Consider the following 27,374-nt stretch of genomic DNA (forward strand, 5'->3'; position numbering starts at 1 on the left):
ATAATAGACACATTACTACACTGCTGGTGGTAATTTAAATGAATGTACTATTACTGGAGTTTAATTTGGCAAAATGTATCAATAGTCTTGAATACATTCTCTGCTTTGAACTAGTAACTCCACTTCTAGGAATTTTCTCCAGCCTAAGAAAATGATCTGAGATGTACCCAAATGTGTCTAGATAAAGCTGTTTATTACAGTGGTTCCTTTAATAGAGGCCACAAGTCGAAAACGGCAAGCAGGTTTTAAAATGTTTAAATGCATTAGGTATGCATATATGATGGAATACTCTGAAGACACTGAATACACTATTTTAAAAGAATATATAATGAAATGGAGAAATAGAGTTAGAAAAGTATACAGGATTAAAGTGTGGGAAGGCATACAACAAAATATCATCAATATTTTTTCCTGGAAGGTAAGATTACAGGTGACTTGTATTTACTTGCTATCCATTTTAGCATGGTCTTAGTTTTCTAAAAATTTATTTTTGTTTATTAAAAAAAAATGTTTTAACATAAATGCCTTATCATTGTAAATTACTCAAGTAATGAGTTAATATATGGAGTCCTCTTTTCCCTACCATCCCCATGTGCTTCCCCAGGAGTAATTACTATTAAAGGTTGGTATATATACTTCCAGACATTTTTCTATATATTTACATATATAAAAGTACACGGTAACTAATTTTACAAAGAGAAAAAGTTACTTAATACAAGCAAAGCAAAACAAAAAGAACTGGCTGGATATTTTAGTAAATTATCCAATAATTAAAACTTAAAGAATGATGACTGCCTTGATTTCAGAGTAAAATCATTCACTTAAATTTTTAAATGCCCAGGGGAAAAAAAAATGTCTGGGAACAATTTTAAAAGTTGGGGTGGTGGGCAAGGTCTGTTAACGAATAAATTAGCTTATATAAAATAGAAGCAAACTATCTCCTGTCCCTTCTTTTTTTTTTTTTTTTTTTAGAAAATGTTAAACCAGTCCGTGATCTTTCGCTAACATTTTTAAGTAAGTGCATTTTTGGAGAGTAAAAGTCATGTGTGAAATACAAATAAATACAAGGGGAAAAGACCCTCAGCACAATAGGAGGGCAGAACAATCCACGTGGAATGTCCCTGTCACCCAGACAGCTCCCGTCTGCTCCCTGCATGCTGGCGGTGGGCAGCAAGGTGAGGGCGAGGATATTAAACGGTTCTAATCCCATTCTGCTTTATGACTAGCTCGAGAAATGACCTCTAGCGAGATCTGGCCCTTGTTCTATCCAGCAAGTAGATTTTTCTTACAGAAAATAAATTAAAAAGGTGTGACCTTGCTGAAGGCTGGCTGAGAAAATGAGGTACATCTTGTCACGGCCAGAGGAACCTATTTGTTCAATTTGAAAGGCTGCCGCTTTGCTCCGATTAGAAGTTAAGATAAAGGCTGGGGATGAAAAGAGGAGAAACATTTCTAAGCGAGGAAATTAAAGAGCTACATTGGAGACCCTTTCAGCACTACAGTTGGCTTTTTGTGTGGGGTTTATCAGGTCCTATCAGCCACACCTTGTCTCTGTGCTCCAAGCTCTCTCTCCTCCGAGCACACAAAAGCCTGCCTTGTAGGGAGCCCCTGAGAAGCCCTCTCCCCGACAGGTATCTCGCAGCACTCACGCCCTCCACTGCACTCCGCAGCAGCGGAAAGTGACCCACCTAAATTTTCTTCACTGAATGTAAAAAGACTCAAAGTCATTTCATTGCTTGCACTGAAGGGACCCAGTCAGGAAGCTTCTTACCTTCCCGGCCAATAAATGTATCACATCTAGGAGAATGCCCCCAAATTTACTCAAATAAATGGGCATTGAAATGCCGTAGTGCCCATAAAAGTTTCAAGCCAAAGAAAATTTCCACCCAAAGCCCCTGAAGCGAAGAAGCCTTCTTTCAACTTCTCTCTTCATTTTATAGACATTTTTTATGCTCCAGAATCTCTTTCAACTTTTAAAGTAATAGCTCATACAGGAAAAGAAGAGGCAAGAAAAAATGCTGGGCTTTTCCACATGCTCTAAATTTACATCCAACATCTATTCCCTGGTTCTCTTGGTCTACTGAGGGTCCAAAGGATATCTGGAGAGGCCAGATTTCTCCACCTAGAATTCATTGACCTTGATCATACGAGATCAATTCACCTTTCTAGCTTTATCGCCCTTTATTCCTTCCCGCATTCCAGTCTCAAATACATTTTCCTCCTTCCTACCTCTGTATCTTTGCTTGAGCTCTTGGTGCTTCTGGAATTCCTTTCCTTGCTGTATATTTTTTTCCAGTGCCAGCTATCTACATGGTCATGTGTCTTTATTTGCAGACCATCTACCTGTTTGGGGAGTGTCAGTTTGCTAAGCTTACCAAAACAAAGTACCACAGACTGGGTGGCTTACACAACAGAAATGTATTTCCTCACAGATCTGGAGGTTGGAAGTCCAAGATCAAGGTATCAGGCCTGACGGGGGCACTGGAAAAAACAAACACCAGACTGTCACCTTGATCCAATAAGTGCCCGGCATGATGTAAAAATTCAAAAATGCAACAGTAGGGAGTTCCCGGTGGTCCAGTGGTTAGGGCTCGGCGCTTTCACTGCTGTGGCCCGGGTTCAATCCCTGGTCCGAAGACTGAGGTCCCGCCAGCCGAGTGGTGTGGCAAAAAAAAAAAAAAAAAGGACAACAAAGGAAACCATAGCATAAGAGGCCAGAGAACAAGAAAGGGCATTGAGAAGAATGTTACCCACATCAAGGAGAAGCTAGAGGCTCACTCCCTGGTAAAAAGGGGTGCAGGAGTGGCTCACCTACGCAGTCCTTATGATGACAGTGTGGTGGCCGGAGTCCCTTGGGACACCTGGCCATCGGCTGAAGCTGGCCTCGAGCTCCAATCGAGGCAAACACACCATGAAGCCCGTGAGTTGCCCCAGCTCACTTCTCTACCTCCGTGACCCGTGGCTGCACATGCAGCTTCTCCACATCACCAAGAACAAGAGGCTCAGCCAGAGCCCTCACCAAGCCTTGTGGGAGTTTAGAAGTTCGAGGGGCTCAGGGGCGGAGATAGGGGGGGTCAGTCATCACGTCACCCACAGCCTCTCACTAGCTCCACGGCTCTACTTCCCCCCAACCCTCCTCAGGCTACACTTCCCCCCTATATCTTACCCAGAGCCCCTCCACTTCCTTCAAGGGCCCTCCAGAGCCTCAGTTTCTAGCCCAAGCACTTCAAGTGTTTTCACTACAAGGAAAATAGAGATGAGATCTGGTGAACAACGACTTCTCCATTTCTTTCTCTGGGGACTGTCTGAGGATGCCTGGCCTACAGAGAACAAAGTGGAGGTGGGACGGGTGTGCGTTATAAGGAACCTCTGAGTCAAGTCCTCTAGTTGGATTTGTCCTTCACTCTGTTTCTTTAGATGCCACCACACAGGAGGGAGACTTTGCTTTTTGGTTTGAGTCGGACCTTTTACTGCTGGGGTTTTGGGGTACCACGACCCAAAATGAGAGGTTCAGAAGGTGGCTCCAACACTCTCTTGTCCCCGCCCCCAAACACCTCACCTATGACCCGCTTCTCCCTTCAGGATCACGTCTCTGAGGTGACAGTGGGGCTCACCCTGACCCACCCAGAGCTGACACTCATTCAACACGTGGTTGGGCCTTAAATAGAATATTTCAGGTACTTTCACAGTCTCTCTTGGCCCATCAAAGTGTGAACCAGATTTATTCATCTCGATAATGGAGTCAATACGCTAACACTTCATCAGCTACACTCACACAGAGAACTTCTCTGAGCAAAGGAGGGAGATTTCTTTGCACTGATCTAAAGAGTGATTCAAAAGCAGTTGAGTTCTGTTTTCTATTTTCAGTATCCCTTGTTGAAATCACGTTGTAAATGACCAAAAACCTTGTAGAGGGAAGAATGATGAAGTGAAAGAAGGGAAAAGCTAGGGAGAGAAAGGCAGGAAGCTCCCTCTTTTTGAGGACCTACTATGTGACAGGTACTAAGATTACTGGTCCCTAGAATGAAAGAAGCTCCTAGAAAATGTGTTGACTGCCCTTTTCCATCTGAGTTTTCATTAAGTGATTTTTTCAGTTCTATAACTTTGCTTTGCTATAAAAGGACCTTTGCAACATTTTCTGTCACGCTTCTTCTTTCTTAAGCTTTCTTTTCAGACCCAATTTTGTATGTTCTAATTGCAAACTCCAGTTCAAGTTCCTAAAACACTCTCTTATAATTTTCACCTAACAAACGCAGTGATTCCACAAAGCCCAAACGTGTCTCATTAATTCTCACAACTAAAATACTTTCATTTTTCTTGGACTCTAAGCAAAACGGACCATAAGCAAAGTGTTTGCTAAAATGACAGGTGGAATTCCATCCAATTAAGACATAAATATTTTTCCAGAGGCTAAGCTCACTGCAAAATAATAATCTTCACTCAACACATCTTTACATGTCTTTGGCAAAACACCTGTCTAAAACTGTTAACACTAAATATTTTGGGAGCTCTGTACTTCAAAGACGTCCCTGAAAACGTCAAGCATTGTTAAAATGTTGAAGTAATTTTGGTTAAATGCTTCTGTGACAACTGTCTGGCTTGATTTGTTTTAGCTGAATACATTCTGAATATTGCTTGGAATCTGTGAATTGGTCATTTGCCAAAAGATGAGACTTGGGCTGAAGTCAAAAGAATTACATGCATCAAAGAAATGAAAAAAATGGGGGGAATCTTCGGGTATCTTAAAAATGCAATTTATCTTCTGGGTTGGAAGCTTCAAAAGAACATTCTTACCTATTGATAGCATTTGCAGTAAAACTACGTGTATACAGTAGAAGTCATTCTGATTCTTTTTTTAAATTAACTTTTATTGGAGTATAGTTGATTTACAATGTTGTGTTAGTTTCTGCTGTACAGCAAAGTGAATCAGATATGCATATACATATATCCATTCTTTTTTAGATTCTTTTCCCATATAGGTCATTACAGAGTATTGAGTAGAGTTCCCTGTGCTGTACAGTAGGTCCCTTATTAGTTATCTATTTTATGTATAGTATATGATTTTTGACCAAATTCATACATATAGAATCACACCTATAGTTCCTCATGCAGAGACTAAAAAGCATATTTTAAAGTACCATGACAAAATCAGTGATTAAGCAATACAAAATTGAGATGTTTGCCTAGAAACTTTTAGTTTGTTGGTTACCATACTTAGAGTTCTTGGAATCACAGAAGAAATATTAAAAGTAGTAAAAACATCAGTGAACATCTAGTCCAACAATCTAGCCCTTCTGCCCCTGCTCCCTCCATATTTGGATAGGTAAATTGAGGCTCAAAGACCTAAAGCCAACCACAGTTGGTTAACAGAAGTGCTTACTGCAAAGAGCTTAAAAGTCTGAACTGATGGGTGGGTAGTTTGGGAGACAGTTATGAAACATATCAACATATGGTAAAAGTGGAATAAAAATGTTGAAAAGGTATACTGAGGTCAATAATAAGAAGAACTAAGGTTAACTGGGTAATTACTAATTAATTGGGTAATTGGGCATTGTGATAAGCACTTTACATACATCATCTCATTTAATTTTTGCACAAGAATGCCCACTTGTCCCATGCCACCTCCTAGATTTGTGAAGATGTGGGCTCCTGTCTGGTCATATGAATTAAGAGTAGGAAATGGGTGGTTCCTATTGAGGAAAATCTGAGAGCTGGTACTGGAAGTGGGTGGAAATCAACGCCAAACGGGCAAAATGAACACGTACTCACACCACCCCCGATCTCTTAGACACTGGCCATCTGGGAGAGAGAGCAGGGACTAGAGAGGGTACCTCGAGCGAGTACACAGGAGCTGAAACAGTCAGGGGTGGGAAGCTGAGGGATGTAGTTTTCAAACTTCAGTTACTACAGAATCGCCAGAGGAGTTTTGTTAGAAAAGCAGATTCCTGTACTCTGCTCCCAGAAATTCAGCAGATCTGGGGCATGAAGATTCACATTTTAAACTGCTCCCCTAAATGTAATGTAGGTCAAGACCTGTGAACTCTATGTCAAGAGACATTGGTTTAGATCCTAGGAAGGTAGACCAATTATTAAGTATTAAACGAGTTTCACTAAATCCAAAATAATAGCCAGAGGGACTCTTTAAAACAAGCAAAGCAAATCTTGACAATTGCTCTCTTTTTCTCCTCAGTAACCGCACCTCTCACTACCTCTTGGGCAGTGCCAGGTGCTTACTAAATGCTCTGGGAGATGAGGATCTTCATCAAGGCAACTTGCTGAAGGCTGGTTTGTCTGCCAGTAACACAAAGACAGATGGGATTTACAAACAGCTTTGAATGCCCGATCAGAAAACACTGTAGCTTATTATCAAATGCATGAGCCTGATGATGGGAATATAGTGTTTTAATGAAATAAGTGGGATTCTAAAATCTTTTTAAAAAGAGAGAGAAGAAAAGGAAAAGAAAGAAAACACCTACACAATTAGGAAAATATTTAAAGAGTAGAAAAGTAGAAACAATGCATTGGAATTTGCATCCTTCTCTCTTCCCCCCTCTCCTCCTTCCCCCTCCCCCCTCCCCTTTCCTCCTCTTCTTTCTTTTCTCTTTTTGTCTTTTCTCTTTGTTAAATGCACCATTGGTAGATATCCAAGCACAGAGCAATAATGGGAGCCACAAATCTTTTTAAAGTGTTCCCCACAAGGGTGACAGGGCAGGAATCTCAGGGAAGGTCAACCCAACCCGAGTCCTAGGAGAGCCTGCTCCTTGAAACTTGAAACTTGCCAAGTGCTATCACTTCAAGGCACACAGACCTAAGAGGATTAAGGTAAGTATCCCTCCTAAAAGCTTGAAAAAACAAAGATTAGTTTTTAGCATCACAAAGAAACATATATTTATATAGGTTCTGAATGAAAGGAAATATGTTAAGACTTTTGGAGTCCGGGGGTGGAGGTGAGGAGAAACACTGTGGATGGAAAAGATAAATCATCCCCAAGCAAGAGAGAGAACTTTGCTACATAATTATCCACGGTATACAAAGAAATAGATTGAAATTGAGATTTATGCAAAAGTATTATAATAAGACATGTACTGCAAAACCTTAGTTAGCTTAATTTACTAAGTGAGCATTTGTGATTAGACCAAACTGTGGACTTTTTGGTTTTTTCCACTGTATAATAGAAGGATGGTGAGGATTATTAGGATAATTAATAGTTACGTCAACAGAGCAAGAAGGACTTGTTCACCTTCGAGAAAAAATACACTTCTTTTCATAACTTCAAAAATACTTTACTATATAATCATGATGGAGTAAATCACTTAAATTCTTTTAATCCTCAGTTTCCAAAGTAGTTCGACTCAAACAGTAATTTAAAAAAAATTGTTTTGGAAGTTGCAAAGCCATTGAAAAGTCTAAAGGAATCCATGAACCTCAGGAAAATTCACATATATGCAAAATTGTGTATATCAGTCTTCTGCATTGGAAACAGATTCCTTTCATACAGTCATCAATAAGATCAATTTTTGTCAAAATTTTGTCTTTCATTTTTTTTCCAGACGAAAATGAATGGCTACTTCCCCCTCCTTCAGAAGGAAACAGATACAGATTACACAAATAAAACAAAAAGTAAACTTTAATTTTGCTTGAAAGTAAATTTCCACTGGAAGTTTCTTTTGTTTGGATTGACTGCGAGGGTAAATCTGTGGATGGGTCTTCGACACGGCCATTCGTTGACATCTGACCCATTTCATTTCTCGTTCACTCTGTGAGGGACACACGCTGACAATACAGAGGCACAGTCATGAACAGTGGCAAACAGTGTCAGAATTCCTGTCGCTCCTGTGGCCGGGTAAGGGTGAGGCTAGTCAGAGAAACACCAGAATTCCCCAAGACTTGAAGTGGAATGCGTTTTACATCAGTCCCTTTGTCAAGTCAGAGAGGTCATCTGTGCCAGGACCTGCCTCGTTGACAACAGCTACAGCAGCAGAAGGTTACGTATTTCAATGTTAAGGCTCCCTGAGCATAAGAAAATTTCAAAAAGCCCTTATAGCCTTCCAGGTATCCATCAATCTCCATCTGCCCCCAAACTGACAAGGATTTGCCACCATCAAGTGGACTCGTGAGGTCATTCCAACTATCACTGACCAGGTGCTCCCTCATAAGTCCTCCATTCCCAGATGCACATGTTAAAAGTTTCCCTCTTAGAGCTGATGAGCACATTGGATGTGGGCAATGTCCCCTCATCCACTTGAACTGTTAGTAAAGTAATGGCATGTTCTACAGCAGATTTCATCTTAAAATTGAAGAAACGGGTAAATTCTCCACCACCAGTCCTCTCAACCAGAGTAGAAGTATGAAGGCTAAAGGGTTCAGAGCTTTTTTGCAACAGCTTCCATAACAAGGATGGCAAGACCTTGAATTAAGAGATTTATCTTGTTCATTTGATCTTTTAAAAAAATCTGCCAAGAATGCCAAGACTTAAAGAAATTCTTCCGAATTGTTTTGAGAAGGGGCATGTTTCTTCTTCCCAATGGTCAATCAAGTGCATTAAGATTTACCCCTGGAAATTAGGGAACTTCAGGATTTTGGAGCAAGCCTTCAGTCTGTTTCCATTTTCTGACAAGCCCCCTGGAAAGGTGGTGAACAGAACCTAGCTCTAATATCACAGAGACTCTTCCCTGTGGTCGACCAGATGCCTGTCAGCATTGTTGGCAGACTGTTTTGACACTAGTGGAATCCTGTGAAAAAAAGCAGCAAGTTAGGATAAGGTACAGAACTTCTTTATTCACCAAGTAGCAAAACCAGATGAGATGTCAGCTTTGCAGGTGTACAGTGTCTTAGGTCAGATTTCTCCCTAAAGAGTCCCTGGCACGGGGATATGAATGCAAGCAGTTTATTTTGGAGGTGATCCCAGGAAGCACCTGTAGGGGAGTGGGGAAAGGAGTCAGGGAATGGAAAGAAGACATTAAAGGGTGTTTTATCAAGCTGGTTACTGCTGCGGGCCACTCGGGTGCGGTCCTGCTGGCAAATCCTGGGAGAGAGTGGAGAACGTGCTTCAGAATTGTCCCCAGTTTGGGATATTTAAGCATCAACCCCCATTCATCACTGGTTGGGGGTTGTTCCCCTGGAGATACTAACTTTTCCAGCATTTTGATCCTGCCTGGTGCATGGGCTGAGCCTACTCCAGCATCCAGAAAATATTTTCAGCTTGAGAGTGGGAGGTGTTTACAGCAAGAAGCCATCAGAATTCAGGAGATGGTGAGTCATGATATGGGGCCAAGGAGATATGGGAAGGGCATGGACAGGGTCTGCTACACACAGATACTGTGAGTTTTCTTCCAGGTGACATTTTCACCATTTCCAAGAGGCTGTTGCAATTTCTAGAAACAGGTTCACCAGCAACGAGTTTTCCTTGTTGACACCATCCTCTATATAATGGACAAAAACAAGACTGTAAAGAGGACATCGCTAATCTCCTCCAGTTGTCTGATGAAGGGACACAGAGTAGCTGGGAATTCCTCCATGTTCTGCTTCAAAATAGTGGAAAATGGATCAGTGATTCTAGAATGGGTGATGTCACTTGACCCAAGGCAGTTCTACCATTTTATTCTTCCTTCCAAACCATATCCAAGCTCAACCATTTCCAAGACACATGGCTTCAACGAGGCTGCCACAACTATGTTGATTATTTCATTGATGCTGGAATAAACAATCTCATAGGATGCTTTGAAACAAGGCAGGTTTTGGATGGAAATAATGCAAGTTTAGGTAAAGTTCCAGTATTTTCAGAACAAGTCTACTTTCCACTTAACACCATTCGGCCTAGAGGATTTTCAAGATGGACAGAGGGAAAATACTCCTTTACTTGTTGGCTTTATGCTTCCAGTGGTCCAAACCTCACTGCACAAGAAGTACAGCTTTTTACTATGTCCTGTCACATGCAGTGCTTCAAGTAAAATGGTCTCATCATATTTTCTTTTCTTTAACATTTTCCAGTTCAGGCCTGATTGCATCAGGCCACACCTAAATTGGAAACGATGTGTATGTATCAAAATGTTGGAAGATCTTAATTCCTATTGATGGGGGAATAATCTCAACCATGATGATCAACACATGTTACTCTGATCATGTGAATGATTGTTTAGCACACATCTTCCATCTGCCTTATTGCATTCTGGGCAGAGCACACTTCCCTACCCCATTGATCTTGGGCTGGGCCATGTAACTCACTTCGGCAAATAGAAGTTTGGACATGACACTAGCAGAAACCTTATGTGTCTTGTGTATCTTGGTTTGGCTCTTGTGCTTCTGCTATTCTCTGTAAGAAAAACACATTCTGGGTAGCCACTGGTCCAGAGAGGATATATGGAGGACACCTGAGTCTGACCTTGGAACTTGAAGTCATGAGCCTGAAATCCAGCCTAGTCCAATCAAGTTGCAACCAATGCAAAAAGAATGAAATAATGCCATTTGCAGCAACATGGATGGACCTGGAGATTATCACACTAAGTGAAGTAAGTCAGATAAAGACAAATATCATATGATATCACTTATATGCAGAATCTAAAAAAAAAAAAAAATGATGCAAATGAACTTATTTACAAAACAGAAACAGACCTACAGACTTCGAAAACAAACTTATGGTTACCAAACAGGAAAAGTGGGAGGGGAGTGATAAACTAGGAGTTTGGGATTGACATATAAACACTGCTATATTTAAAACAGATAACCAACAAGGACCTACTGTATAGCACAGGGAACTCTGCTCAATATTCTGTAATAACCTAAATGGGAAAAGAATTTGAAAAAGAATAGACACGTGTATAACTGAATCACTTTGCTGTACACCTGAAACTAACACAACATTGTCAATCAACCATAGTCCAATATAAAATAAAAATTTAAAAAAAGATCACAGAGATATGTCTATAAAAAAAGAAAGGCATCAATACAGCATGTGTGCAAAATCTTTTTAAAAATTTGCAAAAAATGCACAGACCCATGGGTGACAAATAAATGCTTGTTATTTTAAGACACCGATTTTGGGAGTGGTTTGTTATGCAGCATTATTGCAGCAGTAACTGACTCACATATTACTGTCTTGTATAAACTAGCATCCTTTAATCCCTCTCACTTGCTCAGAGTGAAAAATATCTTGATACAGCTGGATTTCAAACTTTTTTTCCCCAAAAAGTCCATTTTTCAAAAATAACAAGTGCACTCAAGAAAATATATTGTTTTTAGTGTGTTTTATTCTAACTTCAACCCAAAATTATGTGATCTGTGAGAACGGGCCTGTCGTTCTACTCTTCATTTTGGTCGTTGGCACTAATTAACAATCCATTGCAGTGGCATTCCCCCAGTTGATGCCTTTTGATGTGAACTTTTTCAAGTTCCATCCCCTTGTCGTATAACCTTACAACTCTTCACTCTGCCACAGTTTAATTCAAAATCAAAATTATGAACTAATGAAATAACACAAGTCTTGTTTTAATAGGGTGGTTTGCTTGTTTGTTTTCAAAATTACACCAATTTGCCATTTTACCAAACTCACATCTTTTTTTTTTTTTTTAATGAAAGCTACATCTTCACTATCACAATTTGAAATGAGAGGCCTCCTGGACTTGTTGCCTACAATTAAACCACAACAAAAGGAAGCCGAAGTCATTTCACTTTTCATAAGGCTGTAATTATTCTTTAACTATTGGAATATGACATCCCTTAGGAGCTAATTATCGAAAAGCTCTCATCACACATAGGAAATACACAAACAAATCCTTCAAGCACAAAGTAAATGTTCAACATTAAAGAGCTGCATCCAGGAAGTCATACCAATCAGTTGGTCCAGCTAATTACTAATCTGATTTTTGGAGTAGTTGCATTAGATAATTATGACGACTATTCATAACATGAAAAGCGCAGCCTTTGACTGACTTTAATAAAGATCTAGCTGCAAGAAAAAATGTACTTAAGAACCATAGCATAAAATTTGCATTGCAACGGAACCAAGTGTGGTAGACATTTTTTAATAGAAAACATTTCACTTATCACATGATAGATATATTTAATATACCTTTTTGTGGATGTCACGTTGAAAGGCAAAGTGAGCTATTATATTGATATGATTTCATATGAGCCATGAAGTACTGCTTAAAGCCCAATTCATACTTTAAAATGTGTATTATAAAATGCTTTTCTGAATCATTTAAGATTCACATTAGATAAATACAGCATATTAAAGGTTATGCTCTGGATCATATTCTAAAGGAATCAAAGTCAGAGTTATATACATAATGTGCTGACTCCTCCACTCAACCTTTTTTTTTTAAATTTTGTTTTATTTTTGGCTGCGTTGGGTCTTCCTTGCTGCGTGTGGCCTTTCTCTAGTTGCAGCGAGCGGGAGCTACTCTTCGATGTGGTGCGTGGGCTTCTCATTGCGGCAGCTTCTCTTGTTGCAGAGCACTGACTCTAGGCGTGCGGGCTTTAGTAGTTTCAGCATGCGGGCTCAGTAGTTGTGGCACATGGGCCTTAGAGCACGCAGGCTTCAGTAGTTGCAGCGTGTAGGCTCCGTAGTTGCAGCGCACGGGCTCTAGGGTGTGCGGGCTTCAGTAGTTGTGACTTGCGGGCTCTAGAAGGCAGGCCCAGTAGTTGTGGCGCACAGGCTTAGTTGCTCTGCAGCACGTGGGATCTTCCCGGACCAGGGATCGAACCTGTGTCCCCTGCATTGGCAGGTGGATTCTTAATCACTGGGCCACCAGGGAAGTCCCACTCTACTCGTTCTTAAATATATTTCTGTATCAGGATATTCAAATTCTTCTCAATTTTTAAATGGTTATAAAACAAACTCTCATACGCTGTTGATGGAAATGCTTATTGGTACAACTTTTTCAGACAGCAATTGGTCAGTAACTATTAAAGCTAAAATGTCTATACCCTTTTGACCTAGCCATGTACCTTCTAAGATTTTTGTCTTGTAGACAGACTTGTATTAGCACTCAAAAATAATGTATAAGGATGTTCATTACAGCATTGGAAGAGTAAAAAAAAAAAGAAAGAATAAATAAACTAATCTAATTGCCAATTAATAGAGGACTGCTTTCTGATAAATCCATACAACAGGATACTAGGCAGCTACTGAAGACACAGAGAGAGAAGAGACCTATATGCACAGTTATACAAAGATGTTCAAGGTCTATTAAAAATGCGTGAAAAGGTACAATATGTATGGTGTAATCCCATTTTTGTACCCTAACAAGGTAAGCATATACATCCCAGATAAATGTCCATACAAATATTTTCCATCACTATGTTTGTTTATGCATGTATATGTGTGAGTATAAGTAGATAGATGGAGAGATAGAGACATCTCTACTTCCTCTCTATTTCCACTGTCACTGTCCAACTCAGGCCATGGTCACCTCTCCCTGGTAAGGTCGACAGTCTCCTCATTGTCATCTTGCTGCCTGCCTTGGGTACCTCAGGTCTCTCATACACCCAGGGACCCAAACGACCCATCTAAAGTACAAGTGGGTGCACGCCACTCCTTTGTTTAATGCTGCTCGGTGGTTCCCCCTCACCTTCCAGACGAGCCCAAACTCCTCAGCCTGGCTCACCAGTCCTCCACAGTTGGGTCTGCCTCTCCCTGAGCCTCGTTTCTTGCCGCACGCCACCTCCAACACTGAAGCCTCTGCACAGCCTTGAGTATTGTCAAGTTGGTTTTTGCACATGTTATTCCTTGTGCCTGAAATGTCCTTCCTTTCTCTCACTGCTCCCCTATCCGCCCCCCACACACAATCAGACACAGTTTGGCTTGGCCAACTGATGCTAATCATTGAATAGGAACCACTTCTATTTCTCTAAGGAAGCCATCTCTCACTGCCAAGATTTTTGCTCATTCTGTTTCCAATTTCTGCATTTTCTACTACCAGCCTCTTCCACACTTCCAGTTAGTGCCGTTTCTTTAGAAGATTCCTAGATACTCTTCAGGAGTCAACTTCTAAGATCACCATCCTCCACTCTGAGTTCCCAAAGCATAGTTATCACTCCCTATGGTACCTGCCTTTTGATTCGTGCGCCTTCCCAACTTAGGGTGACCAACCATCCCAGTGTACCTGGGACTGCCCCTGTTTTAGCACTGCAAGTCCCACATCCCCAAAAACCCTTTAGTCCCAAGCAAACCAGGAAGGTTGGGGACCCAACCCCCTCAGGCTCTAAGTTCATTGAGGGCAGGGACTGAGCACAAGACCTGGCATAAAACAGATGGGCACTGATTTGAATTAAATAGAAGAGAGAGGAATTTGAGAGTAACTATACTTGGGCAGGTAGAGTGGGGAGGTCTTCATTTGGTTCCTGGTCATGTAAACACTTTAAATCTCATCAAAATATTATATATTAAGGTTAGAAAATTTGTCAAATACACAAGTTAGTCAAATACATACTGTAATTCACAAAACACTCATTCATGTAATGAACATTTATTAACCACCTCTTGTGTGCTGCGTACAGTGAATTACAATGGGCTGCAAGGATTAAGCAGACAAGGACTCCTTGCAAAGAAGTCTACAGGGGGATTTTACAATACAAGGCCCAAACAAAGAGAAACAATTATGGCATTAAAAAAAACAAAAAACAAAAAAGACCAGGTAACATATGTCTGAGCCTACCAAAAAAGGCTTCAGGGCGGAGGTGAGGGTACATTTGCGTAAGGTTTACACTTGGGTAAGATTTAAGCACAGAGATGAGAAAGGGCTCCCTGTTTGAGAAAAGGCTCTAATCAGTTTTCCCTGAGGTAGGAAAACTCACCTGGGTATGGGTAGTAACAAGATGTGGATGTGGCTTGAGAATAGGGATGTGTCTGTTTTCTATTGCTCTGTTAAAAATTACCACAAAGTCACCAGCTTAAAATACCAATCATTTATCATCCCACAGCTTCTGTGGGTCAGAAGTCTGGGCTCGGCCTCACTGGATTCTCCACTCAGCATCTCCCAGGGCTGAAAGCAAGGTGTTCCTCTGGGGAGCTCCTCTTCCAAGCTCATGTGGTTGTTGGCAGGGCTCAGCCCCTTGCTGTTGTGTGATTGAGGTTCCTGCATTCTTGTTAACTACTGGCCACAGACCCCTGCCAGCTTCTAGAGGCCACCCTCAGGTCCTTTCCTCATGGACCCCTCTGCAGCCCCTCTCACAACACAGCAGCTTGCTTCTTCAGGGCCAGCAGGAGAATCTCTCTGTCTTCCAGAAGGATCAGTCCCTCTTTTTAAAGGCTCACGTAATTTGGTCAGGCCCACCTAGGATAACTCCCTTTTGATTAACTCCAAGTCAACTGATTAGTAACTTAATCACATTCACAAGTTTCTCCCATACTCAAGGGGAGAAGATTATACAGGGCACATAAATTGGGATTGGAGGCAGGAGTAGGAACCTTGGCAGCTGAATTAGAATATTTCCTACCACAGGGACTTCCCTGGTGGCCCAGTGGTAAAGAATCCGCCTTACAATGCAGGTGACGTGGGTTCGATCCCTGGTCAGGGGACTAAGATCACACATGCCGCAGGGCAACTAAGTCCACACGCCACAACTACTGAGCTCACATGCCTCAACTAGAGCCCGTGTGACACAAACTACAGAGCTCACGCGCCCTGGAGGCTGCGCGCCACAACTAGAGAAGAGAAAACCCACACGCCACAACTGGAGAGAAGCCCGCGCACCACAACAAAAGATCCCACATGCCTCAATGAAGATCCCGCATGCTGCAAGTAAGACCCGACGCAGCCAAAAATAAATAAAATCAATAAATGAATAATAAATAAATCTTAAAAAAAAAAAAAAGGAATATTTCCTGACACAAGGGGTGATAAAGGAATTCAAAAGGCATTAGTTCTGGGGAGTGAAAGTGTCAGGTGATGAAGGAACTTGATTGCAAGACAAGGAGTTTGGAGACTGAGAATTTTTAAGTTGAATAGTAGCATAATGAGAAGTAGAGCAGAGAAAGGCAGTACTTTTATCAGAACTCTGTAAAGAACTTGATAAAGTTATTTTACTGGCATGTTAAAAATGGAAAAGTTTTAGAGCAAGGATGGGAACTCGGGTGCATTAATTCTGATCCAGTGGTAGTGGCTGCCTGGAGGGCTGTGTTGGGAGGGTTGAGGCCATTTCTGGGCTTGGCAGGCAGCAGTGCTGGGATCTATTGGTAATGTCTGTTAGGGTGAGGGTGGAGACAAGCCGTAGCTCTGGAGCTGAGGGTTGGCTACCCTGGCACTTGAGAAAATAGTTTCAGACCTTGCACCTCTGCAAAGGAAAACAGCAAGTCTATTTTCCAGGATTCTGTGATTTAATCTAGCATCCTACAAAGCAAATGCAAAATAGCAAACATTAGGAAGCTCTTCAAGCCTTCTCCAAATGTCAGGAGCTAGAGCAAAATACGAATAAATTAATCCACTGGGAGCTTTTTCTATTCCTTCCTCTCTCTCAGTGAAAAAAAACAGCTCCAGAATTTAGGAATTTCTAGCAATCTCTTTAAACACCAGAAAATAGGTCTGCCAGGCAAAGAATTAAAATGCCCTTGCTTTGGACTTTGATGATGCATTCCAAGGCTGCATGGAGACATGTGTAAGGAGAGTGATGAGAAAGTTAATCCTCTAATGATAGGCCTGAGGCCCAGAGGGGCGCTTCATCACAGGGTCATGTGTGGATGCAGAGGGGAGAATGTCAGCTTGGCAGGACACGCACTTACCTGCCCTCCACCGCTCAGGCTCTCCCGCCATCTCTCACATGCCTAGGAGCAGCCTTACGTCTTCCAACTCAGAAGCAAAAATCCCAAGAGACTGATGTTGTTTCCCATAAGTCCAAAAGCTGTGCCCTGGGAACCTGTTGCTACTCAAGAGAGTGCTTAAGAAAAAGTGGCTTCAGAGCTGGAAGCCCTGGGGGGTTTCTGGCTCTAATTTTTAGTGGGTATGGTAGATTAGATTACTGCTTGATGGATAGTCTCTCTGGGTCCCATTTCCCTATGTCCTTGGAAGGAGCATTCTGTCCCTCGTCCCCATGTTGGGCTTGACCGTGTGCCTTGCATTGGTCAAAGAGACGTCAGTGGTTTCGATAGAGTTAGAGGTTCAAACTGCGTTTGAGACATCAGGTTTGCCCTGCCATCACGATGAGAAAAACATATCCAGACTAGCCCCTGGTCCAACAGGATGAAAGGCATATGGAGCGGACCTGAACCCAACGGCAGCTTGGAGTTAAGCCTGTAGTAGCCCAGATGATGTCATGAAAGCTCACAGATCCGTGAACAAGAATAACAGGCGAGGATTATCTTAAGACACTGAGTTTTGGAGTGGTTTGTTACAACGTTATTGTGACAACAGTTGATGGGTGCAGTAAGTACTGAGGCCTTGGGGAAGTTCCTTTTTCTCTACCTCAGTTTCTTCGTATAGTGAAAGGATACAGTGATGGCACCTCCTTAGAGGGCTGTGGCGAGGATCATCAGAGACAAGGCATTTAAGTGGCTCATTGTGGCGACTAATGCAGAAGAAGCACCTAACAAGCATAGTTTGTCACCATAGTTAAGAGAATGAACTCTGGATCCAATTTTGGGGGTTCAAATCCTGGCACTATGTGTCTACTATAGAATGGGGTGGTGGGGAGAGTCAAGTGTGAGAGTAATTTCAAAACCAAGGCCATGTCTACACTAGCAAAAGTTCTAAATCTGGACCTCCTTGTTCAGTTATATATTCTTGCCACCATACGTCACAGAGGCCCTACTATAGGCAAGATCTTGGGATAACGCTCAGGCACACAGACTTACACGGTCTCTAATCTTAGAAGTGTTCCAAGACATGGGAGAGGCAGGGGTGAGGTTCCAGGGGCAGAGAAGGGGTGCCTGAGGAGGGGCTACAGATCCAGGGCGCATGCAGCACCAGTTCCAGGGCTGGGCTGCAAGAGGCAAGTTGCTCTCCTGAGGCTGTGGTCTGAGGAGTTGAGGACCACTGAAGTTTGCAAGAAGCTCCAGAAACTCTCATTCCAGGAAAATAAATATCCAGCACCAATTCAGTGCTGGTGGCTTAAAGCTCCAAGTCGAGAATTCAGACTCAGAAGGAAACAGGCTCCCCAGGAGAACACTCAGGGACAAGCCAGACGGTAAGTCTGAGCTGGGTGCTAGGTACAACTCCAAGGCTGGACATGCAGACTTAGAAGAAGCCCAGTGAGCAAGGAAGAGCTTTGACTCTGCCAGACTGCCTTAAGTTCAAATCCTGGTTCCAGCATTTGCAAGCTGTGTGACCTGGAGCAAGTTACATAACATCTCTGAACCTTAGTTTCCTAAGCGATGTTAGGAAAATAGGGTAATTACTAGAACTTCTCTTGGGTCCTTATGAGGATTAAAATCATTAAATATATAAAATCCTTAGAATGGACTACAGTACTGCCTATTATTATTATTATTATTATTATTATTACAGGCTCAAAACCCCATGTCTGAATCATGTGAACCAGAGATACGTGTTTCATAATTCAGAATTTTTCAGATTTTAGAAAAGAAATACGACGCATATATAAAAATTATAGAAAAGAAATATGGTGCAGATATAAAGATTTTATAGAAGAAATATGGTGTACATAGAAAATCACAGCAGGATCTGGGGCTGTATTCTATAACCAAATACATGAATATTTATGTAGTGAAATATGTGAATATTTAGATCAAATAAGAACTAGAAATAGCTTCATGGCAGTTCAGGTCAGATTTTGCTACCATATAAGATTTTTTAAAAAGCAAAACAAACAAATGATACCGAAAGCAAAACTCTTTGAGTTTCTAGAGCTCCAAGGTTTGGGGAAATGCAGAAAAGAGATTGTGGCTTTTATCACTGGAAGTGATGGAGGCTACGTAAGTGTGTCAGGCCAGGAGCAGGGGGCGGAGAAAGGTCTCCACCCAAGCTGGTCGTGAAAGGCTGTATAGGAGGCAGGCTTGGAGCTGAGAGCCTCAAGGATTGGCAGGGTCTCAAAGGCAAGACTGGGCAGCAACACAGGAATCCGAGCCCAGGGGGTATTTACTCAGAACTTGTCAAGAGGTAAACTGAGGCTGCATTGTGAATAGCCTTGAATATCAGGACAAGAAAATGGGCTTTATGTAGTGAGCAGGAGATGATTTCATTGGGATTGAATCTGGCGTTTCAATTTCTGCCTCTGGTACGGAGCCTGGCAGCTCTTCTAGAGATTGATGGTCTCAAGTTACACCCCTGTTCAGGGGGCGACCATGCTCTAGAATGCCCTTTCGTTCACCTCTGAAGTCTTGCTCAGCAATACCACCCATTCTGGGACACACTTTGCCTGTCACCATGGTGGCAGACCCTGTCAGCTCCCCACCCATATCACCTTGGCACTCATCGGTAAATACAGAAGGATGCTCAGTGAGACCACCAGCAAATCTTTACCAAGGGCTCTTTCTGGCTGCTGGTGTACCCTGAGCTTGTGCACGGAGTAAACTGGAAATGCGAAGAGTTAATACCCTCAGAAGCAGCCCTTAACGGTGATGGACAGGGCACTGAGCATAAATACCCCAATTCCCTCACCCTCAGGTCAAGGGTAACACTGAAGCCTGATTGCCACTGCCTCTTAGAATCCTCCCAGGAAAATGGGGCCCCGATGTCCTTGGCAATAACCTTCAATGCACCCCGTGTTGGCTTCCTGCCCTTTCTGTCAGACTCCTTACCCTGTATCCATGTTTCTTAGCATCACCTTCCAAATAAACTAGTTGCACTTGAGTCTTTGTCTCAGGGTCTGCTTCTGGGGCAACTCAAGCTGAGTCACCACGGTTATAGGAGTGGCCGCTATGCTGGACTGACCCATCCATGCCTTGCTTCATGGTTTCTACTGGCAGAGGTTAAGCATCTCAAGAGAGGAAATTTTCATTTGCCTGTGAATCCCCATGGTACACTTAGAGGGTAGACATCAAACAATGTTGACTGTGGATTGACTTGGAAAATTAGGTAAGCTCCAATTACTTGCAAGTAGCTAAAGGTCACCAATGACTTCAAGGGACAAAGTTTAGCTTCTGGGTTTTATTCACTGGTTCTCCCACTTACTAGCTTGGTGATCTTGAGCAAGTCCCTTAATCTCTCTGAGACTTAGTCTCTATCTATGAAATGAAGATGAGAAACGTTGCCCCTTAGAGCTACTGTGAGAATTAAATAAGATCATGTGTGAAGCACCAAGCTTATTTCCTGACTTTCCGAGTTAGTCATAGCTTTAGACCCATCCTGTTCCCAAATATCTTTCCTATACATAACCAATTCCTCAGGGTCATGGTCTTGAGGTTCTTTTACCTGCATACCGAAGTGGGTTCAAGTCCCCATGCATATGATCTAGTGCATTCTACCCCCTAAACAGAAAATTTCCATCTTTAAATGAAGGCTTTGGGGCAGCTTTTCCATCTTTCATCACCAGCCTCTGATATAGACACATGCATATACATACATACAAACATGGATGTATTCCTTACAATGCACTTTCTCAGCTGCTTCTGCAATTGCCACAAGGACACCAACTCAACAGTCTGCTGTTTAACCAAGATAACATTTATATCACCAAGAGTAAAAAGATTCCTAAGCTTGGACCCTAAGAATTAGATCTTCTCGCTCTGTTATCATCATCAAACATTTCGCAAGGTGTCATGGCACACACAGCCCTAGGCTAGGTCCTTGGATGCCTGGAATAATCCAAGGAAAGGTGGTACCCATGAAGCTTACCAATGGAGATTGTAAACACCACCTAAATGACATCCCACAGTCAAGCAACATATAGTATCTATCCATGTAGTGTGTGTGTGTGTGTGCGTGAGCGCCCGCACGCATGTGGAGATGCATGCTTGTGCAGGCGTAGATCTTACCTGTCTTGCTTTCCTAGTTCTCCTCCTGCATGCAAATGTGGAGCCAGAAGACAGTTTAGATGAAGTACTAAGAGTCAGCATTCTGGTGTCTAGTCCTAAAAAGAGTAAAGAGCAGGATGACCCTGAACAGCTCGGTCCCCTTTCCGGACCTCAGTTTCTCTACCTGTAGGAGCAAGTGAAAGTGAATGTTTTCTAGGACTCTATTTATAAAGATCTTGAGTTTAGAAAGTTAAATTCGAGAAAAATCTGAAGGCAGGAAGATTCCACCATGTGATCCCATATTTTTTTTCCTGTTGAAAACACCCAACTGAAAACTGATTTGTTAAAAAAAAAAAAAAGTCTGTGCTATTACACCCACCATGCCTTCTTTATGAACTGGAGTAAAGAGGAGGGATTTATTTGAAAGTCAATAGACTATTTACAGCTCTACTGTAGGTGCTAGTTTAAATTCAACATTTTGAATGGGGTAGAAACAATCACATCGGAATTTGACCAAGGATACATTCATATGTCAGTTTAATGCTCCAGCTGTTTAATCAAAATATGAATAAAAGGTCTAAAGCTCAACAAGCAAAAATATCATAGTTGTGGGATTCAGCGATTGCTTCCCCATTGTCAACCAATTACTGTGTAATTTTTCCCTGTGACTGAATAACTAACTGTTAGCAAATAATGAAAAGGCAATTACAGCAACGCTTTGTTCCTATTACTCCCTTCATATTATTCCGGCTATAATTATTGTCAGAGCTGGAGGTTTACTGTACCATGGAAGCAGCACCAGGAAAGGAAATGGAATGGGCTGGTGCATGGAAAATTGCAAATGTCACAGCTACCTTCATCGCCACTGTTGGACTTCTGAGATTAAAAAATCAGAGGAAAAAGCTCTCCATGTGGGTTATACAAATTCTCTACCTCAAGCTGTTGTGGCGACGGGGGAAGTGGAGATGGAGGTGAGGGTGGGGGGCAGGCAGGGAATCAGGCACGATGTTTGTTCTTTTTTCCTGTGTGTAATTCCCAAAGGGCAGTGCATTTTCACCACAGTCTGCCTGAATCCAACTCGTGGACTCTTCTTTTAGCCTTTGCTTCTCATTAATTGTCTCCATGCTGGTTCATAATGGGGAGTGTCATATAAATGATGCATTTTATGGGGTTTGATCTTTCTTCAGAGAGGAAATATGCCACATATGGATAGATGTCTGAAAGAAAATGATGACTGTTCCCTCTTTGTGCAGTTGCTGGGACCAATTTTTAGAAGGTGATTTTCACTGATCAATATACCTTCCATTTTGACTTTGTTTTTATTAACCAGAAACTGTAAAAATAAGACCAAAGGGATGGAGGTATGGCCCTCATATTTTTATCTCTTATTTATTTAATGAACATATCCTGATTACCCACCATGTGCAAGGGACTGGACTAGGATCTGAGGAATCAAAGAAGAGTGAGACACAGTCCCTGACCAGAAAAGACTCCATCTAGAGGTATTTTCACACCCAAATAAATGTCGCTCTGCATGAAAAGCAACTTAGCATAGTTGAAAGTGTGTAGGACTACATGTTTGAAGATCTAGATTCTAATTTCAGCTCTACAACTTACTAGCTGGTTTACCTTGATGTATCAGTTAGCTACTGCTGTGTAACAAACTATCTTCCAAACTATGTGGCTTAAGGCAACAATCATAAATAATTAAACTCATGAATCTGCAGGTCAGTGGGAGGCTCTGCTCCAGGTACGGCTTGGCCGGGGCATCTTATTTGGGGAAGCTTTGTTCCAGATGTCTCTTACCTTCCTCCTTGGAATAGCTGGCCAGCCTGGATTGTCCTTATTGTAACATCCGAAGAGCAAGAAAGCAAGCAGAAACATGCAGGCAAGCACACCAAGCACTTTCAAACCTCTGCTTTAGCCATGTCTGCTAACATCCTGTTAACCAAAGCAAATTGCATGGTCAAACACAGCATCAGTGGTTGAGGAAATATATTCTGCCTCTCAATGGGAAGGATTTTAAAGATAGATGGCAAAGAGGATGAATACAGTTAGACGTGAAGAGCTGGGGGAATTCACACAATCAGCTGCACTTGGGTAAAACTCCATGCCTCAATTTCTTTGTCTGTAAAATAGAGGCTCAGTTTACCTGTTTTAAAAGATCATTGGAAGAGCCAAAAGAAACAAAGAGCATTAATATGCTCTGACAACTATAAAGAACTATGGCTATATAATTTATTATTGCTCTTACTACTTTCTACTTATTTTTATACCATAAATATTTTATGATTTTTTTCTAGATCAAATTAGAGATTCTTTATAAACTTCAAATTTAAGTTCAGCTATCAGATATTCTTTCACTCATCAGAGGTATTAAAAATGGAAAATGGAAATTAGTTATAGAGTCTATTCATTTTTGTTTTACTTGTAGAACAGGTTACTTCTCTAAGAACCTGATCTGATTTGAGGGCAGACGGAATCTCAAAGCTTTTGTTCTTGGTTCCTGTGGCAGCCAGTCAAAAGATTCCCCTGTGTTTCAGGTAGGAAAAAAAAAAAAAAAAATTATAGGCTATCAAGCTGCTTTGGCAACTACTACCCTTGGGTTATTTTTGTAGCTAAAGGAAAGCAGGTTATGAGGGATTGGATGGTCATAAATAAATAAGCAAGGATATACATTCACAAGGACAAGAGAAAGACAGATTAGTAATACTAAAGACAAAGGTGCAATAATAAAAACCCTCAGAAAGTCAGATCTGGGTTTGAATCCTTGCTCTACCACTCAATAACTGGTTTATTTAGCTTCTTGGAGTTTCTGTTTCCTTCTTTGTAAATTGAGGATAGAAGATCTAACTCACCGTGTTCTTGTGAGGACTAAATGAGCTATAAAAGATGTTAAATCTCCCTAAATAAATATATACAGTTGACCCTTGAACAATATGGGTTTGAACTGTGCCGGTCCACTTATATGTGAATTTTCTTCCACTAAATATGTACTACAGTACAACTGACCTTTGAACAACATGGGTTTCAACTATGCAGGTCCACATACACAACCATGTACACAGATGTTTTTTCAATAAATACATACCACAGTACCACATGATCCATGGTTGGTTGAATCCATGGATGCAGAACCATGATATCTGTATTGGAGGGCCAATTGTAATGTTGTACGTGAATTTTTGAATATGTGTAGGGTTGGGACCCCTAATCCCTGTATTGTTCAAGGGTCAACTGTAATTCCAATCAATGTCCTTGTAGGATTTTCTACTTCATTTGTATCTAAGAGAGGGAGACTCACCCATGGATAAGGAAAGTACAGATTATTTGGTAAAAGAAGAAACTGACTCATAGCACAGAGAAAAAGTTGGATTATACCTCACACCATATACAAAAACATAAGCACTAGATAAATTGGATGAATTAAAGACTGAACTGATGAATAGTAAAACTTAAGAAATATAGTAAGCAGATAAGATAAATATGTTTGTGATAACGATTTGTAGTCAAAACCCAAAAGAACAAATGATATAGTGGGGGGAAAAAAAGATGCAAAACTAAAAGGATATGAATAGGTGTTTCCCAGAAGAGAAAACAAGAAGAGCTAACATATTTACAAGGTTCATGTTCACTGATAGTCAGAGAAAGGCAAATTAGAACAAGATTGTGATGGCACTTTACACCCTTCAAATTGGAAAAAAGAATTAGACAATCAGATAACATTAAGTGATGGTGAGGATGTCAGGAAACAGGAACTCTCCTTCATGTCCTGCTGGTGGGGGGTTAACTGCTACAGGTATTTTGCAGAGGAATGAATCTGGCAGTAGTTAGTGAGAGTGAAAATGCACAGGTCCTAAGATCCAAGGACACCCTCTTCTCTGGGGTGTCTACCCCAGAGACTTTCTCCCAAAGGTTCACAGGAAGACGTGGATGAGGCCTGCTTTTGAAGCACTGTTCAAACTGGCAGAGTTGGAAATTCAGAGGGGTCCATCAGAGGCAGAACCGAGGAGTAAAATGGTCCACAGTCCCTTATCCGCAATTCTTAAAAGCTCTGAAAATATGAAAATTTTCCAAAACTTTGGCACAAATTTATTTGGAGGTGGAACTTGACCTGAACTGACATGAGGCTCCTTAGAGTTTCTTCATATTCCACTTAGTGTAACTATTCATACCTTTTGATATAGAAATATATTAATGTGTTTGAGAACAGCGTGGTGCCCAGGGCTCACAGAATGAGATTTGTAGTCCAATGTCACCTAATTTTAGCACAAATACAGAATGTGTTCCAGGAGATGCACATATCAGTGTATGGAGGGGCGGATTAGAAGAGCCTCAACTAAATTCGCCAGCAAGAATGCATGTATGTGGAGTTAGAGATCTGGAGTCAGGATAGGAGAAAATAAAAAATGAAATGGAATATAGAAAATAGAATAGAATAGAAAAAATAAAATAAGATAAAATAAAAATAAGAAAAAATAAAATAAAAATAAAATAAAAATAAGAAAAAATAAAATAAAATAAAGGAACACCTAGCATGAACTGGAGGAAAAAAATAAAATAAGGACAATAGATCATTGTGGCCCAGCAGTTCAGCTGGGAAGGGGGATTTCTATAGCAGTTTCTATCTATATCATATGCTGTTTCATTTTTGCAAAAGTCCCATCCTCCAGCATGATAACTTACGAATTTTTTTAAACCTCTGTCCTCCCCATACGTTGGGCACTTAGAATTTGGGGCTTGAAAGTTATGTGTTAACTGGAAGTCTGCTGCAGCCAAATAGGGCCGCCTGGGGAGAATCCTGACACTAGGGATGTGTTTTCTCACCATGGGCAGCCCATGCGAACTATTATCCAGCCAAAAGAGTACTGGGTTTATGAGTAGACTTGGCTTCAACTCCCAGCTCTGTCTGCTGTGCAACCCTGGGCAAGTCATTTTGCCTTTCTGAGCTTCAGAACTCCCTACCTATTCCTTGCTCTTTCTCTCCCCCGGGGGACCCCTGTGATGGAGCCATTCTGGGTTTCTTGCAGGTGACCAAAAACACACCACCCCACCCCAATTTCTCTGTTAGGAGAAATCCCCGATTACCTTCCGAATTAGTGCAAACCTCACTTCTGCTATGAAGTCGGTCCCCCTCTGTTCCTACTGCATGTAAGATAGACCTCGCTTGGGACATTTTCCAAATATTCTTTTGTTTATCTGAATGCATGACTGTTTTGTTCATAAGAATATGACATCTGGAGGGCAGGAACCATACCTTGCTCATCTCTATAACCCTGAGGTCCAGGACAGTATCTAACACATAGTAGGTTCTCACTTTGGTGAACAAGGCAGACACGTTCTTGCCTTCAGGCAGCCCGAATCTAACGGGAGAAGGCAGATTCTGAGCAGGCAGTTGTGAATGTGATGGGCTTTTCAGAAAGGGGGCCTAGGGAGCTCGGGGTGGGGGGCGGCTTATAACTGTGGCAAAATGGGACCCAGCTATGAAAATACAGCTACTTACATATGCATCTAAAATAACACCTCCCTTCCCCAATTTTCTCCTTCCTTGATTCACCATAGACTACAGAGTTTCCATCTTCCAGGTCAAAAATTGACCCAGGGAACTGATCACCCCGGCTTTCCAAGCTACATAAATCTAGAGGTCGGAGGGAGGGAGCAGAGCAGGTCACACATGCCCAGAAGGAGGAAGGGAGCCCCAAGTTCCGTTCAGACTAGAAATACCCTGAACTTTCCCTACCCCAAATCAGCTGTCATCAGGCTCTTCCCAACACTTCCTGTAACTTCTCCCTAGTTCCCAAGAGAACATGCCACATAACATAAAATAATAATACTACATCTAAAGGTAAAAGGAAAGACATCATTACCAGAGTAATACATCGTGAAAAAATTCACATTTCTGATAGATAAGTTAACAGTGCATTGGTGATCAAATTAATTGCACGTGGCGAACAGAAAGATAGCTCTTTAATGCATGTTAAATATTAACAATTTGAGATAATAGGAGTCTACACGTCTCCTCTTACAGCTTCCTTTGTCAATGAAATGTACTTTTGGGCCGAAGGATGAGATAGTTTGGAATGTGCTAGCCTCACCCAATGAAAGCCTCACCCAATGGAAGCCTCACCCAATGAAAGCCAGCACTGCTCCTTACCACACCAGCGCCACCAGCAATCAGCTTAATCATAACTGACCGGAACCAAATGGATTCAGGCAGCCGTGCAGACTACTGAGTTAAAAAGTTTTATATATCAAGAGTCTGAATGCCAACTAAATCAAAACCTTTCAAGGCAAATCAAAGGGCCAGCAGCCTTCTCCCTGCTTCTGTCAAAAGCTTTGTTTCGCCATTTCCTCCCAGGGCTGTCACGAGGTGGCCGCTTCTGTGGTTCAGTTCAGTCTCATCTGGAGGCATCCTTACATGTCCCATTATCCTCAGAAAGTCAGCCCATCACCTTTACATTAAGAGCACTAAGGGGTGGCTTGCGGGGTAGGCGGGGAGCAAAAAGAAGCAAAACAAACTGATTGA

The 27,374-nt window shown here is 41.6% G+C and overlaps 1 long non-coding RNA gene across 1 annotated transcript; it reads right to left on the reverse strand.

Moving 5' to 3' along the window:
* Positions 1-500: 500 nt before the first annotated feature.
* LOC309648554 lies at positions 501-24,338 on the reverse strand. The gene is made up of 2 exons (XR_014256707.1): positions 22,655-24,338; positions 501-21,032 (listed from the first exon to the last, which is right to left on the reverse strand). It is a non-coding gene; the product is annotated as an uncharacterized lncRNA (long non-coding RNA).
* Positions 24,339-27,374: the final 3,036 nt, after the last annotated feature.

The sequence above is a fragment of the Balaenoptera physalus genome (genome assembly GCF_965194825.1).
Source record: "Balaenoptera physalus genome assembly, chromosome: 19".
Taxonomy (NCBI): domain Eukaryota; kingdom Metazoa; phylum Chordata; class Mammalia; order Artiodactyla; family Balaenopteridae; genus Balaenoptera; species Balaenoptera physalus.